Source organism: Acinonyx jubatus, chromosome A1 (assembly GCF_027475565.1).
Source record: "Acinonyx jubatus isolate Ajub_Pintada_27869175 chromosome A1, VMU_Ajub_asm_v1.0, whole genome shotgun sequence".
Classification (NCBI taxonomy): domain Eukaryota; kingdom Metazoa; phylum Chordata; class Mammalia; order Carnivora; family Felidae; genus Acinonyx; species Acinonyx jubatus.
In genome coordinates, this window is record NC_069380.1 from 96480126 (window position 1) to 96493295 (window position 13170).

General features: G+C 36.8%; 1 protein-coding gene across 4 annotated transcripts in view; it reads left to right on the forward strand.

The window, feature by feature from the left end:
- The window catches only part of DMXL1 (Dmx like 1), a 134005-nt gene that overhangs the window by 4794 nt on the left and 116041 nt on the right, over positions 1–13170 (forward strand). The window lies entirely within an intron of this gene.

The following is a 13170-nucleotide window of genomic DNA, read 5'->3' on the forward strand; positions in this document are numbered from 1 at the left end:
CTGTGAATACTGATGACATATATGCTTTAATATACAATAGATTGTTTTTTTCTTTTCATAGCTTATCTATAGTTAGTGTTGAAACTGTGTTTCAAGTGAAATGGAAAGGGAGGTAATTTATAAGGGACAGATTGTGTTAATATTTAGGACTTGCTGTCTCTAGTTTGAAATTTAAACATCTTTGCTTTAGAAGAGAAAGCAAACATATTAGAGCTCCAGGCTCTCTTTTGTGTTAGACAACCCAGTGTTCACAGCTAAGGGGACCCAGATTAGAAGTCAAAAGACTGACTGCAGCTCTCTGGGTGTTGGTAGAGAAATGGAGGCTGAATTTGCATTCTCCTGCCAACACTTTCTGTCATAGTAAGCATCCTTTAGCTTTTTGTTTTGTTCTTCTAGGGAAATCTTTATAGGTGGGAGGATAGAAAGGGGTTTTTTGTTTGTTTTTGGAAGGGGCTTGTGGGTCTTTGTAAGTGGAGAGAATACAAGAGAGGAAAATTTGATACTATTCATATCTGGAAAAAGATTTTTGTGGTTCTCATATGCCATCATGTGGAACTAAATTGGACTTCTTTTTAAAAACTGGCCCTCTTTAAATATTTTAAATAGTATTAATGCCGTTAAGATATTGAAGCAGTACTAATTTTTAACATACGGTTAAAAATGAGAAAAATGTTAATTACAACATACCAAACTCAAGTCATTTAACCAGGAAATATACCAGAAAGAAATTCCTTGGAATATATACCTGGTATGGTTGGTTAAAATGATTCAGTGAAAACAAAAAATCAAAATGTTTTCCAAATTCAGATACTGGCTGTTACAGTCTTGGATAATTTTCGAATTTAGAATATTTGAGAAGGTTCTCTGCCAAAATTTAAAGTTAAAGGGGCGCCTGGGTGGCGCAGTCGGTTGAGCGTCCGACTTCAGCCAGGTCACGATCTCACGGTCCGTGAGTTCGAGCCCCGCGTCAGGCTCTGGGCTCATGGCTCGGAGCCTGGAGCCTGTTTACGATTCTGTGTCTCCCTCTCTCTCTGCCCCTCCCCCGTTCATGCTCTGTCTCTCTCTGTCCCAAAAATAAATAAAAACGTAGAAAAAAAAATTAAAAAAAAATAAAGTTAAAAATGATGATTCTATGCTTGATGGCACATATATGAACTCAGTTCTTCCTGTGCATCTTGTTTAGTCTCAAAGTTAGTAAACCTATTATTTGTGTATTATCAAAAAGAATTTTCATTTGTTAATTTAATTATCATTGGATGGTAATAGATTTTTCTGATTACAGATCTCTTGATAGAAGCAGCTCATGTATCAGTTGTAATATATGCATATTAATTTTGAAGACCAAATTGTATTACAGTTTAGTTGATAAATCAGTGCTGTTCTTATTGTTTTGATAACCTTACACAATATAGTCAGGGCACCTTCAAATGGGTTTTGAGAATAATTTATTTTAGCCAAATCTTTCAAACTACTTCTAAATTTTTGTTTAGGAATACTATGTATTATATTACTCCTTTGGTTTTTATTTAAACCAGGTTGATTGATTACTTTAAGAATTTAGTGGTACGTACTTAGCCCACTTTAAACCTGCTTTCCCTGATTTTGGTGGGGGAGGGAGCCTGGTGTAATTCCATGCTTATTACCTCACCATGTTGCATATACTCTAGAGATTGAATTAATTTTATTTTTTAAATTTTTATTTAAATTCATTGGAATAGTCCATTAGAACTATCCATAAGAAGATATGTCTATTCTAAGTGATTTTTGGATGATACCTTGTTTGGGTTACCTGTACATATTCATCTCTTTTTTTCCCCAGCTTTATTGAGATATAATTGACATACATCATCATGTAAGTTTAAGGTATACAGTGTGATGATTTGATACAAGTATATATCGTGAAATGTTTATCACAGTAAGGCTAGTTAATATGTCCCTTACATAATGACCATTTTGTTGTTGTTACGGTGAGAACATTAAAGCTTTATTCTCACAGCAACTTTCAAGGACATAATACTATATTGTTAACTCTAGTCACCATGCTGTACATTAGATCCCTGGAACTTACTCATCTAACAGTTGAAAGTTGGTACCCTTTGACCAGCATCTCCCATCTCCCTCAGCCCTCAGACCCTGGCAACCACCTTTCTAGTCTCTGTTTTTATTAGTATAATGTTTTTAGATTCCGTGTATGGAATACATGTATATCACATTTGTCTTTCTCTGTTTGATTTATTTCACTTAATATTATGCTGTCAAGGTTGTCACAAATGTCAGGATTTTCTTTTATTTTAATGGCTGAACATTATTCCATTGTGTATATATATCATATACACATTTTCTTTAACCATTCATCCATGTTGGACACTTAGGTTGTTGCCATATCTTGGCTATTGTGAATAATACTGCAGTAAATATGGGAGTGTAGGTATTTCATTGAGATAGTCATTTCATCATCTTTGGATATATACCCAGAAGTTACTTTGCTAAGTCACATGGTACTTCTATTTTTAACTTTTTTAGGAAACTTCATACTGTTTTCCATAGTATCTATATTAGTTTACATTCCCAACAAGAGTGCACAAGAATTTTCTTTGGTCTGCATCTTCACCAACACTTGGTGTCTCTTGTCTTTTTGATGATAGCCATTCTAATAGGTGTGAAGCACTATCTCATTGTGGTTTTGCTGTATATTTCCCTCATGATTAGTGATGAAAAACTTTTTTTCATGTACCTATTAGCCACTTCAATGTCTTTTTTTGAAAAATGTCTATTCAAGTTTTCTACCCAGTTTTTAATCAGACTGTTTTCTTACTGATTTATATGAGTTCTTTATATGTTTTGGATATTAACTCCTTATCAGAGATGGTTTGCAAAATTTTCTCCCATTCTGTAGGTTGCTTTTTCATTTTGTGAACGGTTTCTTTTGCTGTGCAGAAGCTTTTTAGTTTGATGTAGTCCCCCCCACCTTATTTATTATTTCTTTTGCTGCTTGTGCTGTTGGTGTCATACCAAAAAAGTCATCACTAAGACCAATGTCAAGGAGTTTTTCCTCTATGTTTTCCTTTAGGAATTTTATGGTTTCAGGTCTTACATTCAAGTCTGTGATCCATTTTGAGTTGATTTTTGTGCATAAGGGTACAGTTTTATTCTTTTGCATGTGCATGTGCAGTTTCTCATTACCATTTTTTGAAAAGACTATCTCCATTATGCATTCTTGGTGCCTTTGTTGAAGATTAGTTGGCTAATTAGTTGGCCTTTTGTCTATGTGTCTGTCTTTATGCCAGCATCATACTGTTTTGATTACTATAGCTTTGTAATATAGTCTGAAATCAGGAAGTGTGATGGCTCGGGCTTAGTTCTTGCTCAAGATTGCTTTGGCTATTTGGGGTATTTTGTGGCTTCATATGAATTTTGGGATTTTTTTTTTTCCTGTGAACAATGCCGTTGGTATTTTGATAGGGATTGCACTGAATCTGTAGATTGCTTTGAGTACTATGGACATTTTAACAATAGTCTTCCATTCTAAGCACACAAAATATTTTTCCTTTTTTGTGTGTGTCATCTTCAGTTTCTTTAATCAGTGTTTTACAGTTTTCAGTGTATCTTTCACCTTTTTAAAATTTATTGTTAAGTATTTTACTCTTTTTGATGCTATTGTCAGTTTTCTTAATTTCCTTTTTAAATAGGTCATTGTTAATATATAGAAACACAACTGATTTTTTGTGTATTGATTTTGTATCCTACAGCTTTGCTGAATTCATTTACTACTTCTAATGTTGTTGTTTTTTTCCTTTGGTAGTGCCTTTAGAGATTTCAATATATGATATCTTGTTAAGTGTAAACAGAGTCATTTTGATGTGTTTCTTCCTGATTTGGATGCCTTTTATTGTTTTTTTCACACCTAATTGCTCTGGCAAGGACTTTTAGTACTGTTTTTAAAAATTTTTTTTTTCAACATTTATTTATTTTTGGGACAGAGAGAGACAGAGCATGAACGGGGGAGGGGCAGAGAGAGAGAGAGAGACACAGAATTGGAAACAGGCTCCAGGCTCTGAGCCATCAGCCCAGAGCCCGACGCGGGGCTCGAACTCACGGACCGCGAGATTGTGACCTGGCTGAAGTCGGACGCTTAACCGACTGCGCCACCCAGGCGCCCCGTTAGTACTGTTTTTAATGTGAGTGGTGAGAGTAGGCATCCTTGCCTTTTTCCTAATCTTAGAGAATTATAAAAAAGCTTGCCTCAGCTTGTTACCATTGAATGTGGTGTTTATATTGTAGGCTTGTCATGTATGGCCTTTATTGAACTGTCCTTGAATCCCACTTGATTATGGTATATAATCTTTTTAATGTGCTGTTAAAATTGGTTTGCAAGTATTTTGTTTAGGATTTTTACATTTGTGTTAATCAAGCATATTGGTGTGTAATTTTCCTGTAGTGCCCTTGTCTAGACTTTTTTTCCGCCCTTAATGTTTGTTTATTTTGAAACAGAGAGTGAGTGTGTGCCTTTGAGCTGGGGAGGAACAGTGAGAGAGGGAGACATAGAATCCCAAGCAGGCATTATGCTGTCAGTGCAAAGCCCATTGTGGGGCTTGATATCACAAACCATGAGATCATCACCTGATCCCAAACCAAGAGAGAGATGCTTAACTGACTGAGCCACCCAGGCTCCCCATCTTGTCTAGAGTTCTAACGGCAGAATGCTGGCCCTACACAATGAGTTTGTAAATGTTTAGTTTTTTGGAAGAGCTTGACAAGGATTGGCATTAATTGTCAAGTGTTTGGTAGAATTCACTAGTGAAGCCATCTGATCCTGGGCTTTTAGTTGTTGGAAGGTTTTCATAACTGATTCAATTGGTGTATAATGTTTTCTCAGTTTTAATTTCTAAAAGAGAAAGTATTGATAGTGATAATGTACAAACTAAAGCCCTTGAGGAGAGAAAAGGGAGGATGGTTAACGTCAATATTTTCTTTTTTTTTTTATGTTTATTTTTGAGAGAGACAGAGCTTGAGCGGGGAGGGGCAGAGAGAGAGGGAGACACAGAAACCGAAGCAGGCTCCAGGCTCTGAGCTGTCAGCACAGAGCTGGACACGGGGCTTGAACTCATGAACGACGACACCATGACCTGAGCCGAAGTTGGACGCTTAACCAGCTGAGCCACCCAGGTGCCCCTCAGTGTTTTCTTAAGAGGTCAAAGAATTCCTGAGACCAGGGAGTTTGAGAACAATTGCTTTCTAGTATTCCATTATATGATTATACTACAGTTTATTTATATGTTCTGTTGTTGATGGATGCTTGAGTTGGTTCTACCTCAGAGTGTTTATGAATAGCTTTGAATGTTCTTATTCATGTATTTTAGTGTAATATGGACACTTTCTATTGCGTATAAACTTAGGAGTAGAATTGCTGGATTATTGATTAGGCATGTGTTTAGTTTTCCAAAGTAGTTGTACCATTTTTTTTATTTTTTAAAAATGTTTATTTATTTATTTTGAGCACCAGGGAAGGGCAAGAGAGAGGGAGAGAGAAAATCCCAAAGCAGGGTCTGCAGTGATGGCACAGGAGGTCAGTCTCGACCCGTGAGATCATGACCTCAGCCGAAATCAAGAATTGGACACTCGACCCACTGACTGAGCCATGAAAGCATCTTGAGTTGTACCATTTTAATTTATATTCGTATCAACAGTTATGGGAGTGCTGGTTGCTTCACAATCCAAATAAGACGTTTTTAATTATGGGAAGAAATTAGAGAAAAATTATTAAATTCATTGCCATTGTTTGTTTATAAGACATCGTGTGGCAGCCTAACACAGCAGGTAAGAGCATGTCCTTTCCCAGTAGTTGTAACTTGGTTTCAGTCTCAGTTGTGTCTCCTACTGGCTCTAACACTCAAGGCAATTACTCAGTCTGTTTAAGCTTGAATTTGCTTATGAGTAAAATGGGGTGATTATAGTGAGTACTTCCCAGTATTTGTTGTAGGGATTAAATCTGTTGACAGTGAAAACCACTTGAATTGGCCTTGCGGTATAGTGCCAAAGAGAAAAAAATAGGCCCAAAACACTATAGAAAGTGAAAAATAAAAGAAAGTACAAAAAAGTCACAGCATTTTTTGTTTTAAATTTTTGAAAGTAATTAAGTTTTAGATGTTTTCATCACTACATGGAAAGTAACTATTTAGAAATAACTTCATACCTAGAAAAAGTAATGAAATAAAAATAATACAAGGAGCACCCATACTCTCTTTACTTAGATTTGACTATTGGTAGTATTTGATTCCCATTTTCTTTAACATTTGTGCTCCTTGGATATGTGTATGCCTACATAATTTTTTGTCCTGAACCCTTTGAAATAAGTTACATATGTCATAATTTTTTACAATCAAATACTTTAGTTTGATTTCATGGTAAGACGAGTATTCTGTTATATAATAACAGTAATCTATTTCATAAATGTATATTGATAAACTTTTAGCTAATGTATTAGCTGTATTCCAGTTCTGTTAGTTGATATGACGGCATTCTATACAGCATTTATCTTTTCTAGTACAAGATTCGGACCATGGGATTACATTTAATTACCATGTCTCTTTAGCATCATTTCTTTTTTTTTTAATTCATTTTGACATTGACATTTGAAGAGTAGAGTACGTTCTTCCCACTTTTAAAAAACAAACCTTTACTCATTTTGCATTTTCTGATGTTTCTTCTTGATTATAGTGAGGTTATGCATTCTTGGCCAAAATTGTGCATAGATGATGTTGTGTTCTTCTCTAGGTGTATGTGATATCTATCATTAGTGATGTTAATTTTGATGACTCTTGAAGGTGTTGCCCAGTTTCTCCCCCATACAACAAATTTCTTTTTTTTTTTTTTTTCCTTCCTCTTGCACCTAATAAGCAATGTGTGAGAGAGTTTTAAGACCGTGCAAATATCCTAGGTTGAGTCCCTATTCCTAGGTTGAATATCCACTGATGATGATTCTTGCCTGGTCCTTTTTTTTTTTTTTTTTTTTTTTTTTAAAAGCACCTTTCTGGTGTAAGAGGGTATTCTTTGCCCTCATTGTAGCTACCCTGCCCCAGTGATGTAATTAGCTATTTCTTCAAGGAGCCCTGGTTTCTTTTAGTAGAGAATGCTATTAGAGACCAAGATCAAGGTGCTAGGTGATCTCATTGCTACTGGGATGTTTATGCTTCTTGTCCTTTTCAGTGGACAGTACCAGCACATGATACACATGTATATGCATATGGCATGCACATACATACACATGTACAAATATATATACATATGTGCAGGGAAATATGTATATTTTGGAAAGCATAATTTTTATACCAATATTTCCAATTCCAGTACAACCTTACTTGACTCTGTTGCATCTTTCCTTATTTTATATCTTTGTTCTTCCTTATGAGATCCTCGGCTAATTTGCTCAGTTCTGTAATACATTTAAAATAGTTTCAGAATTGCATTGTCCGTACCACTACAGTTACAAAACAACCTACAAAAAGCATTCAAGATTTGTTCATACTTCTCCCCACCCTGCCTGTGAGATAATAGAAGATAACATATATTGGTCTGTCTCCCTTGTTTCTGGCACAGAGCTCCTGAAACTCTTCTAAATTCCTAAGTGATAAAAACATTATGAGCATCACTTGTTCTGATATTTGTTTTTTTAAATTTAACAGTTTTTTAATATTTTTTTTAATGTGTATTTCATTTTGAGAGAGATTGTGTGTCCAGGTGCTGCGTGCTGCATGGGGTTGGGGAGTGAGGGGGAGGGGAGAGAGAGAATCCCAAGCAGGCTCCTCCATGTCAGCACAGAGCCTGACACAGGGCTTGATCTCATGAACTGTAAGATCATGACCTGAGCTGAAATCAAGAGTTGGATGCTTCAGGAACTGAGCCACCCAACATGCCCAATTTTTTTTTTAAGTAGTCTCTTTACCCAATGTGGGGTTCAAACTTACAATTCCGAGATCAAGAGTCACATGCTCTATTGACTGAGCCAGGCAGGCACCCCCTAATACTTACTTGGTTCTTTACGCTGGGACCTACCACAGCTCCTGAAACCCTTATAAATTCCTAAGGTATAAGGGAACCAGGAGCATCTTTTGTTGTAATGAGGCAACTCTAGGTAGGGTCCTGGATGGCTTCTGGGATGGTCAGCAGAAAGATTAAGCCAGATTTAGAAGCTTGTAATTTTCAGCCCCACCTTCTATTCTCCAGAGACTAGAGAGGGATTAGAAATGGAGTTAATAATTGACATGCCTGTGCAAGGAAGCTTCTGTGAAATCCCAACAGTATGGCACTCGGGGAGCTTCCAGGTTGGTGAACATATCCATGTACCAGGAGGGTGATGCTCCCCTAGCTCCATGGGGACAGAAGCTCCTGTACTTGGAACCTCCTCCCAGATCCTGCTCTATACATTTCTTTATCTAAGTTGTTCTTCTGTATCCCTTATCATATCTTTTAATAAATTGGTAAATGTAAATAAGTATTTCCCTGAGTTCTGTTTTAGCACATATCAAATCCAAGGGGAAGGAAGTCATGGGAACTTCTGATATGTAACCAAATTGGACAGAAGTTATGGGTAACCTGGGGACCCACCACTTGAGATTATCTTGTGAAGTATAGGACAGTCTCAGTTAAGACTGAGCCCTTAACCTATGGGATCAGACACTATCCCCAGGTACGTAGTGTCAGAATTGAGTTAAATTGTCAGAGACCCAGTTTATGTCATAGAATTATTTCTTGTGGTTAAAAGACCCCACATCTGTTGTCAAAAGTGTTGAGAATGTGGTAGTTGTGTGTGAGTAAAGGAGAAACACAGGAGGTGGTCTAGTGTTTTCCTTTTCACTGTCCAAGACTGATAATACACAGTCATACTCTGTGTTCATAAGTTACTTTGAACCTTTGTGCCTTCTTTATTTGAAATGCAGCTAATTCCTTTGTTTCACTACCTGTCCCCTACTCTGATTGATTTAAGTTTTGAATATGTATTATGTTAACATGTTTTCAAAAGTCATTTTTTCCTGTATCTCTTCCACTTCATCCTCCCCACCTTTGTTGGTAATCACCTTTATTACTGTCTAGTTTTATCCATCCTGTGTTTCTTACTGTAATAAGCAGATCCATGTGTGTTTTCTTATTTTCCTTGTTCCTTGCTCGAATAACACATCCTTTTGTACTTTGCTTTTTTTCACTTAAAAATGTCCCCAAGAAATCACTGCATTTCAGTTCATAGATAGCTTCCTAATTATTTTTACAGCTGTATTATACTCCATTGTGGGTATGTGCAATATTTATTTAACTAGTCTCCTATGCACAGCAGACTTTTTAAGGAGAGACATTTACAGATTCTTGAAAATGATTGAGAAACGGAACATAATGCAAATAAGGTTTGAGTCTTTAATGCATTCTATATTTAGTTATGCAGATAAACTGAAAAATAAGTTCTGTAGTCAAGAATACCAGAAAATCTTAATTATAAGCACCAAGCATAGTAGTCGACTAGTGAAGACTGCAGATGATTATAATCTTTTTTTTTCTCATATGGTAGTTTATTGCCATGCATTAGTTATAACTCTAAGAGAAGAAAGTGGGGACTGAAAGAGAGATATGCCAGATAAGATCAGTCATTTTCAATTGATTCGAAGTTTACCAAAACTAGAGAGAGAAAGCTTTTGTATGTTCTACTGTCACTAAAGGAAAGTCAAATGACAGGCAATAATAGTGTAATACAGGAGCAGCAAAAGGATAAGGGTAATTCAGAACTGGGTTAATCTTTGAATGATCAAGGGTTAATTGTATTAAAAATTGGCATTTTCCTATCTAGAGTTCTAAGTGTTTATTTCTGGGATAACTATGCGTTTCTCAACTCTGCAGATGTTTAATACTTAGACAGTAATTTTGTAACCAACTCAAAATGGATAAAGGATCTGATTGTGAGACAGGAAACCATCAAAACCCTAGAGGAGAAAGCAGGAAAAAAACCTCTGACCTCAGCTGCAGCAATTTCTTACTTGACACATCTCCAAAGGCAAGGGAATTAAAAGCAAAAATGAACTATTGGGACCTCGTGAAGATAAAAAGCTTCTGCACTGCAAAGGAAACAATCAACAAAACTAAAAGGCAACCAACGGATTGGGAAAAAATATTTGCAAATGATATATTGGACAAAGGGCTAGTATCCAAAATCTATAAAGAACTTACCAAACTCCACACCCGAAAAACAAATAATCCAGTGAAGAAATGAACAGAAGACATGAATAGACATTTCTCTAAAGAAGACATCCGGATGGCCAACAGGCACATGAAAACATGCTCCACGTCACTCCTCATCAGGGAAATACAAATCAAAACCACGCAGACATCACCTCACTCCAGTCAGAGCGGCTAAAATGAACAAATCAGGAGACTATATAGATGCTGGCGAGCACGTGGAGAAATGGGAACCCTCTTGCACTGTTGGTGGGAATGCAGACTGGTGCAGCCCCTCTGGAAAACAGTGTGGAGGTTCCTCAAAAAATTAAAAATAGATCTTCCTGTGACCCAGCAATAGCACTGCTAGGGATTTACCCAAGGGATACAGGAGTGCTGATGCATAGGGGCACTTGTACCCCAATGTTGACAGCAGCACTTTCAACAATAGACAAATTATGGAAAGAGCATAAATGTCCATCAACTGATGGGGGCGCCTGGGTGGCTTAGTCGGTTGAGCATCCAGCTTCTCCACAGGTCATAATCTCGCGGTTTGTGAGTTTGAGCCCCGCATCGGGCTCTGTGCTGACAGCTCAGAGCCTGGATCCTGCTTCGGATTCTGTGTGTGTCTCTCTCTGCCGCTACCCACTCACACTCTGTCTCTCTCTCCATCAAAAATAAATAAACATTAAAAAATTACAAAAAAGTGTTCGTCAACTGATGAATGGTTACAGAAATTGTGGTTTATATACACAATGGAGTACTACGTGGCAATGAGAAAGAGTGAAATATAGCCCTTTGTAGCAACATGGATGGAACTGGAGAGTGTTATGCTAAGTGAAATAAGTCATACAGAGAAAGACAGACACCATATATTTTCACTCTTAATGTGGATCCTGAGAAACTTAACAGAAGACCATGGGGGAGGGGAAGGGGAAAAAAATAAAGGGAGGGAGCCAAAGCATAGGAGACTCTTAAAAACTGAGAATAAACTGAGGGTTGATGGGGGGGGGGGTGGGAGGGGAAAGGGGGTGATGGGCATTGAGGAGGGCACCTGTTGGGATGAGCACTGGGTGTTGTATGGAAACCAATTTGACAATAAACTTCATATATTGAAGAAAGAGAAAGAAAGAAAGAAAGAAAGAAAGAAAGAAAGAAAGAAAGAAAGAAAGAAAGAAAGAAAGAAAGAAGGAAAGAGAAAACATACCTGTTCATTCCAGTTAATGGAAACTAAAAAAATTTTGTTAACAAGTAGGGAAATCTAAATTGTAAACATTCAGAATTTGACACAATGTTTTGGGATACAGTGACAATCAGTACTTTATCAAAATTTAATAATGAGGGGAAAATCATTTTCTAAAACATTAAGATATTTAGTGTGTTACAAATGAAAATTTTTCTTAAATTAGTTTTTGGAAATTTTTCTTGCTAATAGTCTTGTGACAAGTCTTGTGTTCTGATAGTGGATGTTTATATCGTTTTACAGACCATCATGAGATTTTTTTTGTTTGTTCACTGAGCCAATATTTTCCCCTGTGTGATACTAGTGGAACCATACTTGATTGTCACTAATTTCTTCTAGGAAAATTCGGGCAAGCACAATAACTAGGGAAGTCCTAGTGGTGCCAGGGAAATAGCGCTAGGTCAAGAATCAAAAGCGATCAGGATTCTGAAGCCCATTCTGCCACTTAGAAGTTATGTCAGCCTATTAAGGCCTCATTTTCTTATCTGTAATGTGAGCATATTTATTGGTATGTTCTCTCAAATTTCTTTTCAAATACTTTTTGCTGGCAGGTACAGAAACATTGTGGCTTTGATAGGAATTAAGGTCATGAAGTATATATTAAGTATAATATTTTTTACATTAAGTAAGGTAAATGTGCAGGTGCAAAAGTGATGAGAAAGTAAATAATTGCCAATACTGTGAACTTATTTTTGGATGGGAAACAGTTTGTGATAAATGTTTTATTGTTAGTGTTATACTTCATGCTGGCTTATATAGGTAAATTCTAGGAAGACAGCCACATACTTTGTAACAGGAGAAACTCCTGTGATTTAAGAAGTTAAAGAAAGGATGCAAAATCAGTTCTGGTTGGAAGAGTTGTGCTAATTGTAAAAACCGAAAAGAGGTATAAAATGCTTGCCAGCAAGCCTTGAACGATACCTTTTTATTTGTTTGGCTGTGGTGGCTGTTTTTTGACGTTAGATACTTCATTTATTCCATAGGTGTTTATAAAGAAATCCTGTTAGTTAGAATTGGAGGATAGAGCAGAGAATAAGATATGCTTGTATGCTCTCTTTTTGTCTTGAAACTTAACTTGCAGCAATTGAAGTGGATAATAAGCAAGATACTTAAAAATTATGATAGGTGCTATGAAGAAGAATAAATAGTGGTGGGATGGAAAGTAATCAGAGACAGAGGGAACTGAGACCCGAATATTGAAAAAAAGCTAGCTAGACAAAGATCAGGCAGGAGAGAGGTGGATAAAACACACTGAGGTGGAAAAAGATTGGTATGCCCCTGGAACAGAAGGAAGGGCAATGTAGGGACGGGAGCCAAAAGAGGGAAGGAAACAGTAGCTTGAGATGGGTTTGGAGAGTTAGGATAATAATTTAGGGCATTGAACCATGGTAAGGAGTTGATTTATTCCATGTCCAATGGATAAACTATTGAAAGGGTTTTTAAGCAGGGCAAATTACTTGCTTTAATAAAGATTTTTAAGAGATGACTCTTAGGGGAGCTCAGCTCACTCACTTGATAGAACATGCAACTGTTGATCTTGGAGTCATGAGTTTGAGCTCCACGTTGGGTCTAGAGCCTACTTAAAAAAAAAAAAAAAGATGACTGTGTGTGGAAAGGAATTAGAGGGAAGCAAGAATGGAAACAGTCTGACTATTAATAGTAGTATGGGGGGGGGGGTTCCTGAGTGGCTCAGTCATTTGAGCATCTGACTCTTGATTTCTGCTCAGGTC